The sequence below is a fragment of the Anopheles marshallii genome, chromosome 2, assembly GCF_943734725.1.
Source record: "Anopheles marshallii chromosome 2, idAnoMarsDA_429_01, whole genome shotgun sequence".
Classification (NCBI taxonomy): Eukaryota; Metazoa; Arthropoda; class Insecta; order Diptera; family Culicidae; genus Anopheles; species Anopheles marshallii.
In genome coordinates this window covers 44,862,846-44,876,124 of record NC_071326.1, presented here as the reverse complement: position 1 = coordinate 44,876,124, position 13,279 = coordinate 44,862,846, and positions in this window count along the sequence as shown.

Sequence of the window (13,279 nt, the reverse complement as noted above, 5' to 3'; positions counted from 1 at the left end):
ATTATCTACTGCCACACAATTCCCACAGTAGATTGGGCGAAAAGCGCTACGATTGTTTATGTTACGCTTCGATGAGGTTGCTTAATGTTTCCTACCTGGATGATACCTGTTGCCAGGTTTAACAAAGTGGAATAACTTCTTCGGTTAAGTATGTTAACGCTTTGGAGTGTTACTTTTGCATTTCGCACTCACTGGATGCTGGAAAGTCCAATGGAGATGGTATCATGTGCGTACGGAGGTTGCGCTATGATTATGTTTGAATTATTTTTCTCATACAGTACAGAGCATTTGGAAGCAATTGAAGCAAATTGTTTTGTTTGTTTTAGACGTTCTTATTCTTTGTGATACAATTTGAAGTTGCATTGAAGATGGAACACGAACATATGTTTGTTAATGTTTTGTAACTTTTTTGTGTGCAAAGCTGCGTAAAATGTAATATTATTTAATAATCATAAGATATCTTAAAGGCTCCTAATTGATTGAACTGCTGAGAAGAAGAAATATGAAGTTGACCGACAGACAGATTTGGTAGCAATAAATGTGTTATTAAGTTAATGACGTACATCCGGCAATATCCAAGGGTTAGTACCGTAGTTTTACAACGTAATATTGGGCCTCTATAAAAGGTTTCCACAATGAGACCACCTGATAGTTGTAATGCGTTAAAAAGGTAGTTTCCGATATACTCTTTCAATGCAAATGAGTAACGCAAACGAAGACTCACGTCGAATCTGGTTTCAATAAAGTTTAATGTTTGTAATGGTCACATTTTTGGCTTCCTATATTTGATGGTAAAGTATTCCGCACCTCTGGTAAAAAGTTAAGAAAAAAATCAAAACAATAAAACAATTTATCGCAATGAAGTAAAAGGTTCAACACTACGAATTAGAAACGATGACTTTTGAGCAATTAACTCACTGAGCTATCAAATTTTAAAATCGGCTCATCCAAAAATTGGCCTAAAGCAGACTCCATATATCTAAGAGGCGACTTTTATATGCTTTTAACGAGCATAGGCAAGTACTGTCTTATTTCTAGTCCACAATGTTATGGAAAGCTCGCTAAACGATAGGAAAAAAATCTTGGAAACAATTCATACACTCTTCAAACGCAAACATCGAAATGATATTAGCTAACACTCGATCCGTTAGGTTCGTTCGTTCCTCAAATTCAATTTTTGTAACTCGTAACCATTCTTTCCCCCGTGAGAACTGATAGAGTGAAATCTATTTTAACTTTTTCATGCACCACTACACGCACAACGTAGCGAAAATAAATCGTGAAAAATCAATTACAATCACTGTTTGTACGGAAAAACCCGGTACCTGCTGCCGTGATTGAAGAGTATTAAAATATGGAAAAAAGCTAACCCAATATGCGACCCCCCGAACTACAGCACCGAATCTCTGTCCGGTAAAGCTTGATTTTTATTTTAACACCCCAAAAAAGGCTAACAAAAGCAAATGTACATAACCTCGGCACCATAGAATTAGTGTGAAAGTGTACCGCCATTGCGGGCACGTTTGTACAAACATGTTCGAATAAAAAAAAAAAAACACTTCTCCATCACCAGCCAATCCGTTTAGACAATGGTGACCTAGAACGATTGCAAATAAATATGAAATTTTTAGCTCGCGGATTTTTTTAAACCGTCGAGCACGAGATTTTAGTTGCAAGTTGTTTTCTGAAACACACAACCAGAACAAAAGCAATAAAAATAAACATCGAATAAACCCAATTGATCATTCGTCAATATTTTTAGCAAAAACAATACAACCAAGGAGAAAATTCAACTGCGAAGACCTGTCAAAATATTTTTTAAATTTTTATTAAAAATTCATTGGAGGGTTTCTGTTGGTAAAACTGGAATTAAATTTAACCGAGCTGGATGAATTGTTACTCGCCGGAAATATATTTCAGGTTATGTGACAATGGGGATTGCCTTCTAGCAGCTTTTGTCTTATCGTTTTGCGGTGTTACACCCCAAACAGATCCAACCTTCTGATGTGATGGATGCGGGTGTCTCCGGAGCTGTGTTGTGAAACAATAGACGCGTGCGGACAGGCACGTCAGGTCCGGACCGATGGCAAGTACAAGTTGTAGTACCCACATATCGATAGTGAAAGCTCCACGGGCCTGGAAAAGATTTACTCACATGAGAAGATACGCTAAAAGATAGTCCGCGCCCGGTCTCGACATGGCGTTCGTTGTTTATGTTGATCGTCGAGCAGACGAAGCGAGAGTGGAAATGTGGGACAATCAACAAAAAAAACGTTATTGGAAGGAAATGGTAGAGCATCAACTGATCAGCCTCAACTCGCAGTGCGATGACGGAGGCCTTCACCTTGACAGCGACCATAAATCCGTTCGGCTGGCGGTTGATTGATTTATGAAGCCTGGTCTGGTTTGTGGATTTTTTTGTTGCTACTTTTCCATTTTACCGTGAAGCTTTTCTTGCCGCGTTTTTCCTGCGTACGTTCTAGCAACCGATCATGCTACCGTACCACACACACATGGGCGCTATCAAATTCGCACCTCACGCTATTACAATGCAATGTGAAACAGACGCATAAGGTAAGCGTTAGACGAAGGAAACGACAAGTGTAGCAAGGTGGTGGATCGATAGCGGAACACCGCAAATGGGAGGGGTTGAAAGGTTGGAAAATCGGTAAGAAAGGGTGTACAAGCGAGAAAACACACCACAAACCGTACACCACAGGCGCAAAATAATGCCGGCTGTGCATGAAAAATGCATCACAAGGCAAAATGCGAACATGAATGATGACAGTTTGCAGTGTCATTTGTTTTCGACGGGGTGGTTTTTGTTTTCTTTTGTACACTAAAATCTATCAGCTAAGCACGTGTGTGGCATTTGACCGCTTGAACAATCGCATGCGTTGGGAGAGCTTTAATTTTTGCGTATTCAAGCACAATGTTATCGTTGTTGTAAGTTTAAAATATGTTATTTAAAATAATAAAAATTAATATATGTGATTATTAAAAAGTTTTTGAATAATATGTGGCTTTTTGTTTCATTGATTAAACGTATTATCAAGCCCGTATACAATTATGCTCAAACTTTCAGATACTGTAGATGTCACAACAATGCTGTCCAATAGTTTTATATTATTGATTATATTATTACTTTAAAATTGTAAGACTGGTATAATTATTTTAAAATGAAAATGATATCATGTGTAACACTCTTTAGATTCCATTAATTTATACACCACTCATAGCTAACTAGCATTTCACCATTTTTCTTTCCACAATGCCCTTGGCACGGGTGGTTAAATGGCGGAAAAACAGTCTGCAATCGTTTCAACCATCCATCGTGTAGGCTTTCTTTTTCAAAGCGTCGAATTTTCCCTTACCTTGCACCCCGCTTCTGCGCTCCCTCCTTCAACCATGGTTCACTTTCTGTCGGAATTCGTGTGCTCTTGCGCTGGATCGTAACACACGACCAAACGGAACCCACCATTGTCACCCTGCGTAACCGACTTTTCGCGCTCATCGTTTCGCTTTTTCGCCTTTCATTTACGATCGCATACATTTTCCATGCTTTTCCTGCAAACGATCGCCAGACCCAACCCTTCCGAGCCCTTTTGTGCGTGGCATGACAGTCGGTGCGACGGAGCCCCGGTTTCGCTTTCTCCATTTTCGCATGATTCGGAATCTCCGGAATTTCCCTTCCATTCCAGGTTTTTCCCGAGGTGAAGATTTTGCGGTTCTACACTGCGCCACAACGGTGCGTTGTGTTGTTTTAGCTGGAATTTATTTCTCATTTCGTGTAACGCTCGATTTTCCACGTGAAAAATCGTTTCCGCAAAGCCACCAGCTTCACGCCCGTTAGCACTTGCTTTGCGCCTGTACCTCCATCTGTCTCGGTATGGGTTTCTTCTGTTTTTCTTCATCTAACGTTCGTCGTGTGTTGGTTGTTTTGTTTTGGATTTTCTTGCTTGGATCTCTTTTCCCGGCGCGTAAGGTCACAAATTATCGCGCGCGATCACGTATTACGATCCACGGTGAGATGCGATTGGCATGCCTTGACGGCATGAATTCATTTTTGTTTTTGAAAAACATTTTCGAGGCCACCTTAAAAAGCGAGCTCATAATGTCGGGATAGCAGCGAAGAAATTATGTCGATATAATTGGGTCAATTTCACACTTTGCATCAAACAGGGCCCGGAAAATGCGCTTTCTTCCTGTCTTCCACTTTTCACAAATTCACTCCGCTCCTCATCACTCTTGCTTTTTGACCACAATTCGAAGCATAATGTAATCAGTTCGCACCTGGCAATTCGCATTCGCATCAGATCCTCATGTTACCCGTAACGCACACGTGTGGAGTACTGTGGTTTCTTTGCTTTCTTATGCGTACGCATAAGAAAATCTGTTTGAAAGCGACGAACGATCGCATTATCCCCACGGTTTGTCGGTCGACCTTTTTTGGCCGACGTCCCACCATTTTTCTATTTCCGGTTTCGAGGTCGTCGCGTCGGAAGACCGCATGCGTTGAAAGATGTTGATTGCACGCGAATGCGGCGCCTGACACAATGATGAAGATTGCGATAATGAGCCACACCGGTACGCGAGTGTGTCGCTCGGCGACTTTTCTTTTCGCACTCAAACGGGTGGGTCAAGAATTAGGCACGCGTTTGGTGCCGGTGCCGGTTTCTTCCCCGGCCCCTTCCGCCTAAACGGAGAGAAAATAAAATCATGGCACGAAAAATGGTTCCCTTTCTTCTCGAGTGGAACCTGCGATTTCTTCGTCAAGATCCCGGAAAGTGGCTCACGAATCTCGAACAACGCTTTCGGACGTAGCTGACAGCGGGTAATGGATGTCCCATGATGATTGTTGCACCGCTCCCGCAAGTGCTCCGAGCCGCGAGACGATTAACGAAGCAATGGGGCCGAAAATTGGAAACAACATAACCATTTTACCCTAGGAAGTGGACGCAATGCTACAGAAGAACGGAAATTAACACCATAACAACGAGCATAGGAAGATGGTGGAGAGAAAACGAATGGTACCAACGATGGACACGAGCGACGCCTTTACACACCTGCTATAGCTCTGGATAGCAGACGGTACAGTCCGAGGTAGACGAAATTAAGCGAGCGATTACGTCGGAAAACATTCACCACAAACGAGACCCGCGACCTGACCTGGAAAGTAGGACCGATCGGGTGTAGTGCACGTTGCGGTAGATCTGCTGGGTGGGAAAATCTTACCAACTGCTCATTTATACGTTTGCTCATCGCCTGATAGGCTGCGTAACCAGGTGCCATGACTGGGATGAACCAAGCGAAGGATGACCGATGAGCGTAACAGTGAAGCTTATAATTGAATGTCACCGCGACCCGGGGAAAAACGGTACCAGTCTTCGCAATCGGCTACGCAATCGTCGCATTTATTAGCACCGCACCGTTTGCGGACTTCCAACCAGAGCATCAATGGCACGGCCGGACCACAGGTCCAGTGGGAACTCGGTCCCGAAAAATGGAAAGGCATATAGGTCAGTCGGTGAAAAACTTTAGCATATCTGGCGCTGGGTTTTCGTACCTGTTGCACACTAGTCGCAATGCCACTTCACGGATGAAAACACATAAGTTTCAAAGGTTAATCGAAAACAGTACAACGAAAAGTAGAGTAGATCGTCTCATTAAAACACACTGTGTAAATATTGTGCTAAACAGGTTGCTTTTTTGGGGGGGAATGAATTGTGCCGCAGTATTGAGCATATATTCGTAAAGTAGCTCATCGCGAAATAACTGATGAAAAGCTTGGTTTGTGTTGAGATAAAAGACGGCAACGATGAATAACCAGTGGCAAGCAATGTCAAGCAAGCGTATCGTGTTGCATTTACTGTTGTCGTATGGTGTGATATAATAGTGTCACACTTTGGACGTTAATGGAAGAATTATGACGTAGAGTCAATGCAGACATTTGTTATCTTAATGATAGCGAGCATTTAAAATATCGATAACGGACGTTTGTATCGTCTGTTTCATAGATGTGAAAGAAAAGCAATTGGATGTGTGGAATGTATTGATGATGGTGATGAAAGCAAGTAATTATTCAATAACTAATTCTAGCCTATTAGATGGTGGGTTAGACGAATGCGTTTCAAAAAATATGCGTGTCCTCAATGCAGGGTACAACAAACTTTTTTTTTTTACTAAATCCCCTTCTACTAAATATTGTTTATCAAATTTTCTACTTTTCTTGGCGAATTTTTCCCTTGGACCCTTATCGCTCAAAAAGGGTTAGCCCGTCATTCGTTTGTGATTCATACTGTGATGATCGATCAGCGTTTTTGGTTTACGAGCAGAAAGCCTAATACCAGCACCGCTGCAATCGGTTGTTTCGAACCTATTTTAGCTCTTGATCGTCGTTGTTTTATCTACAGGCTTAAGCGCCAAATCTCTGGCCCCTCGTCTGGTCGCGATTACTAGACACCTGGTAATTGATGATACGTGCGGCTTCCTAGTGCGGTTTTGGTTCGATGTCGCGTACCGTTCGTAATGGAAATGGGCAATAAAACGAGCAAGATAAGATTGGTAAGAGGGAACAAGATTTCACACAAATAGTCGGTGACTGCTACCTTGAGTTTAAATTGAGTTCCATTGCTACTTTATGGACATTCATCCAAAGGCAGCATTATTAACGTTTTATTTTTACGGACAAATCAACGAAGGGATTATTTTTATTTCCTGTTCGAACCAAAGTACACGATTCTGATAAGCTGCTTGATCGCACAATCCAACAACAGAGATAAAGCGCTACAGTTTTGTGAAACAACTCTCTGGCGCGTTACAGTACAAAATCGAATCATCCATTGCGCAAAACATTCGTTCTAACTTCGTCTAAAATCAAAGCTGTTGCATCGCTTATCAAGCGTAACTATCGAGCGAAGCTAAACAAAAGCGCGAAACATATACACTCGATCCCTTCGAACGAGTTCAAACACCGATCTACGTCAACTCGAGGTCAAATGCAGCGCGTTTATGCAATGTGGCGCTATTTTTCGCACAACGATCGTGTCTCCCTTCACGTGGCCGCCGTGAGCGCTGGACTTGTCAGGAGTGCGGCAGCAGGTCAGTAATTTGTGCAAGTGGTTCACGTTGCTTTACTATCTGGCAGTCTTTGTTCGAGAATGCAATCGTTTGCGAAGGCAGAAGTGTGCTGTAGGAGTTCATTTTTGTTGTTGCATTTTTATTTCTTTATGCGAAAATATGACCAGCGGTACTATTTCTGCTCCATCATGCATATTGATGGTGTATTTGAATAATTAACCATACCGAAGGTTTTTCCTCCATTCCACGTACCATAAATACTTTCCAACGCTTTCTGCGCTCAGCTTCCTCAGAGGCCTTATAACTGATTTTCTGGAAAAGGTCAAAGACGTGATAAACCATAAATGTACGTTGGAGATGAAGCATTTCTTTCATTCTTCAACATTTCCTGCAGTTCCTGCTAACTAACCACCGGAAGATACGTGTGGTGTAGCTTTACGAGCAGGTTGTTTGATGCTGTTTTTTGTTTCTTTCACCACCGCAAACCAACATCTTACAGTTGCGTAACTCGTGTAATCAACTTTCGAAGAAATTTTAATGAAAACACTACCCATTAACCCACAAACCTTGCGTACGTATAGGCTATTACAACCTGGCTCAGAACTGCTGTCTTCCCTATCCATTGAAACAGCCGGCCGGCTCTTTGCATCTTTCAATGGTGTAAATGAGCTGTAGTCGATTTTTTAAACTCTTATTCAGATTTTATTAGTTTCGGGCAGCAGAAACCACAAAACCCTCAAACAACCGCGAAGGCAAATGATGTTAAAGAATAGGTTCACGGTGGAGGAGAGTAACAGCGAACCGAACGGTACATGCACAATTTGAGTCTCGAATCGTGGTGGTGTTCCGATTGGTCAGAACCTTCGCTGTTGTGATAGTGTTGCCTGTGCCAGCACACCGAGCACAAAAAAAAGGCTCCACATCATGAGTATCGTTGCGCATGGATGTAATAATTAGAAGGTTTACCATCTCCATGAGCTCTCCGCTCCACACCACGGTGCAGGTAGCGAGCGAATGGAAAGGAAACCTTTTTTTCTGGGTGGCTTATCGAACGTGGTAATGATTTATTATCACCTTCCCGTAATATTCGTTCGATCGATGCAGTCTGCGTTGCTGCCCAAACATAGAAATGAGATCAACCTCTACCCCGTGTTTCGGATTGATCCGGATATCGTTCATCGTTGGTAATTAAAGCTGTTTTATGGAGTTCGTGGGCAATTATAACGTTTGTTTCGAATTGTTTGAACAATCGGGTTTTAATGGGCTTTGTGTTGCTGTGTTACAGTAAGTTCTAGTTAAATACTGTAAATACTGGAAAAACTAGCGAGGAAACCAAAATCTCTATATCGAGTTGATGTAATTACTTGAAGATCGCAATCTATTTTCCAGACACATCTTCATCAAGCTTTTTCATGAAAAAGAAGCCATTGTTTCCAGAGACACTTGGGAAAGTTCTAAGCAAACTGGACTTAAATGAATCGGGTACCAAACATTACTACATACGGTTCTACGTTTTCCTCAAGAACAATGAGGTTAGGATACATCCATACAAGTACTTCCAAAGCCACAACAACAACCACATCAAGCGTGAGTTTATGAAACTGTTTCAACCAAACTTGGTCGACCTCGTCGACAGAAGCATTAAGCGCTTTTTTCAGCTCTGTTTCTAAACCATAATCCGTTAATGATTATTAACCGTCTGCGTTACGAAACTAACCCTCTCTTTGTGGTTTGTTCTAGGTTTCGATTGCACTTAACATCGTATTGTTACATTTCGAAAACAGTACCATCCTTATCCTCCTGCTTCTCTATCCTACCAATAAAGATGCAACCGACCAACGATAAGTTAGGAAAAAAATCGCGTCTCGTCAAATTTTCCCAACTCTCATAATACTAAACCTGGCGGGAACTGTTGCGCAACACAACCAGTCTGATTTTTGATCCAGAAAAGATACACATCTTTATCGCTCAACCGGGTGTTTCGTCTTTTCGGATTGCTGTTCGAAGGGAAATCTTCATACTGAATCATCTTCAAAACAGAAAACACACTCTGAGCAGCACCGAGAAGCAGAAATTTGGTTTAATTATCATTAACCGGTAGCAGAGCGGCAGAGGGATGTTGATGTCCCGCACCGAAAGTGATCCATTTTGTTACCACCGACCATGGGGCCAAAAGCACCTTTGACGATGATACACGATACATCGTGCGATAACCGTACGTGGGGTTTTCTGTAAAGGTGCGGATACAGCGTTTGAACAAGAAATGTTACTTTTTTCCTTTTATTATGCTTAAATTTTATTTCTCCCTTGGCTTCATTACTAAGATATTTTTTTGCTTCTCTTACGCTGCGCTAGCGGTTCTGCCCGGCTAACGGCTGTTAACCGCTTGGACCCGTGGTGAGCTTTCCGAAACGGTCCGTTAGCTAGAATTACTATGCCTTTTTGGTGAGGATTAATGCTTGTTCATCGATGAGATAACCAGCGGGGAATCGATATAACCACGGAACCAAGAAACCTCAATCAGAGCAAGACCCGCCCAAGGGGAGTGCAAGGGGTGTTGTTTTCTTTATAATTGTTGCTTTTTTTCTGGTGCTCTATTCAAATTACTGTCATACCTTAGATTGGCAATGTCTCGTTCCCATCCCAAATGCCCGTGCGGTCTCCTTTAATTGCTGCGTGAACATTGGATTAACTTTTACAGATTATGTGTGGTCACTAATGTGTCGGACACAGCACAACAAAACGAAACCCAAAAAAAAAACAATAGAAAACCCCCAATGAAAGCAAATAGTTACAACGTGACAAAACGCACCACGCACCAAAATGCTAGCACGTTGCCAGTGTGTTGACGCGAGAGCAAAGCTATCAAAAATCAATTTAGAAACACAACACAGTCTCAGTAAAGTGGAAGAAAGGGCAAAAAATCACTAAGCGACAGTCGCCCGGCCCGGTCCATTTTGCGGCACGATCGCGACCACTGTTGAACCGTTTTGTGCTTGCATTTCCGGTCATTTCCTCATCCAAGCGCTGTTTCCGTTACAGTTTGTTGTGTAGTGCGCGGTGCGATGGTGGGAATCCGACAAGCCGTGTGCGCGTGAGAGTCCGTGAGATGCGAACAGTACGGGTCATCGGCACGGCCAGATATTTCTCGTTAATTCGTTTGAACATCCCGGCATGTACGATGGCCACGTTCATAATCCCTCCGATGTGGAGCGAAACTGACTGACATGCGCAGCCGAAGCCGCTCACTTAGACCTGTTGAATATGATTTATGTGGATGTGTGTGGTACCCATTCACGATCGTAGAGCACATCCTTCGAGATCGTTAATCGGAAGGGAAATGATCTCTGCTTCCCACTACCTCATGCTCATGCTGTGCTGCTGGTGAGCGTTTTTGGAAGTATAAAAAATAACCGAAAGATTCCCGATTTGAAATGCTTGCCCCCGTATAGGCCCGTTCGGGTCCAAAATCGCCTAGATTTACATTCCAAAACTGAACCTAGGAATGGCCCAGTTTTGTTTTTCGTCGGTCGATTCTCGTGCTCAACCCCTTTCGATCCGAACCCTCCCGATATGTGTTTCCTTTTGCACAAACAAAAACACAGACAAAACCGGGTCAACTATATTGGGTGCAGCAAATTAAATCTAATCACCTCGAAGAGATGGGAGCTTTTGGTGGCCATCTCAAGCTCACAACCATAATAACCGTAATCTCACGAAACGGATGCTTTGCCGCACGGATGCAACTGGCACGATGATAAATAGTCTTGTGCGGATGGCGAAAACCTACACACGGGGAAACAAAACAAACAAAAGCAGCACAAGTGTGTACGCATACTGCGCAACCCGGCTAAATTGCGTGTGCGCGAATTGTCTGTCCAATCAAGGGGAATATGCATATATGGGTCAAACTGTAATTATCTGCCAAATGCATATCTTGTGTGTGTTGTGTTTTTTTTTTTTGCTAGCATCTCCACACCAAATGCCGTTGTTTGCGATCGATACGATCAGCAACGATCATCATGCACGCGTGCACGCGTGCATCGTGTGGCCTTGTTCTTATAATCATAATTTCCCCTCCACCCTTCGACGTCCATCGTATCATCCCCAAACAGAACAACAACAACAAAACATAGCTATTAGGTAGGCAAAGTAAAAACACCACTTATCCCATGTGTCGATTTGAAAATGTGGAGGCTAACAACTATGTGAGCACAACACAAAAAACAACATTAACTTCAACAAAAAAAAACACGTTAACTTCAATCAAATGCTTGAACTAAAACGACGAATGTCAGCCAATAAACTCAAAGCCTCTAAAAAATCGAAGATTCTAATTAAAAATGGATAGCTATAGCTGGTAGAATCATAGCCTAATACTGTATTCTCTTCTTACGTTCTAATTCCAGAGCTCCAGCTTCTAGAGTGTTTGAGGCCTGCGGAAAAAGAGTCATTAGCTCTAAGGCTCCAACCCGCCAAAACACCAGATATATTGGCGAAAGAAACCGCTTCTACCCAGAAGTGCCCAGAAGCCAAACGCTTACGCATTGGTCCCACCTGTCACCCTGGGGGCTTACCTGAATTGCTGTCAGTCTGGGTGGATCTGTTCCCCAACCTCGTTACCCAGCACTGCACCGCGACCATCTCCTCTTCATCACCGACCAAGATCATCATCATCATCTTCATCAGCTCCAGCATTCGCTCGGATACCGTAACCCCAACACGTTTGGGAAGTAACGCAACCGCCAGAGCGCATCCACACGAAGCACTGCCGCGAATCGAAAGCACTTCTCCAGCAGCAGTATCAGTTCTCCCGGAGAGTGGTGTAGGTACGCTTCGATTGCCCGGTGTACCATCTTCACGAGAGCCTAGCGCGAGAGCCCGCCACACATATATCCAGAGCACCGTCTCGGACGTCACACCGCTGGGAAGGGTTAGGCCGGCGCGATAGTTAATGCGTCGCCGCAAACACGAACAGCGCACCAGTGTTGGCTCGGGTTTCGGCCGAAACGCGTCGCGAGTAGCGCCACAATCGACGAACCGGCTTGTTGTGGGCCCGTTGGACGGTACCCGCACTCGAGCTTAACTCGAGGTGTTATGTAAATCAGTGGAATCTCCCAACTCCACCATCACGCGAACGTGGCTCCGTGCATCGCAAACATCCGCGCACAACTCTACCATATTCTTATCATCCTCAACATCATCACCAGCATCCCGCTGTGTGTTTGTAGTTGTTTTCCGATGTGAGCAGCGATCGAATTCTCGTGTTTGAATAGTCTGTGCGCATCGTAATATAATTCTCAAGCACGAACGGGTTTTGCGGAACATCCGCACCAAGAACTAACTGCGCACCGTACGAGCCATTCGCAAACTAAAGTTGTGCCAGCAAGGGACGAGCGACTGTACCGCACGTTCCGCCTGTAGCGCCTCACACACTGTGAAGGCGAGTGTTTTCGTGTGCCCTCTGTGGTTGAGCGGAAAATGCTGACTGTTGCGAAAAAACCATCCAATACCGCGACCAGTGTAAACAGGCAACGCCAGCAGTAGCAGCAGTGACCGGTGGTCGGCCAGTGTCTTCCGTTTGACGATGGTGTCGTTAGCGACAGTGCAGCACATATTGATGGGCACCAAGTCCGTTCACATCAGCCCGCCGACCATTATCGCGATAAGAAACGATGAGTTAAGATCAAGTTTGGGCGCATACAGTAGTGCCGATGATCTCGTTAATGTGATCGCTCTTTCAGACGATTAGCCGTTGAGCTGTGTAAGGTGACTCAATTGGGCAAGTGATAAGCGAACCCTTTTTGTTTGTTACACGACGTGTTGTAGAAGGGCACCGTTAGTGAAGGTGAAACGGAAAGCTCTGTACCTACTTGAGTCTTTGTGTTGTTGTTACTTATTATTTTGAATTTGTGCTCCGTGCTGTACGTGTGTGCATGTGTACTTCAAGACCATTCCGGAAAGGTTTCGGGAGAAAGGTGTTTTTGCGGTACAGGAGGTCACCCCACAGCAGTGTTGGCGGTGGAGGTGTAAGAAGGTGCTAAAAGTAACGTTGCAACATTGTGATCATCGTGAATGCGGTGTAGCAGCAGCTAGTTAGCATCCCCCCACAAGCTGCAGTGGCTGCCACTCGGCAAGCAGTAACCGTGGCGAACGGATCGACGTCAGCGTCTCAATCATTCTGCAAGCGTAGCATCGC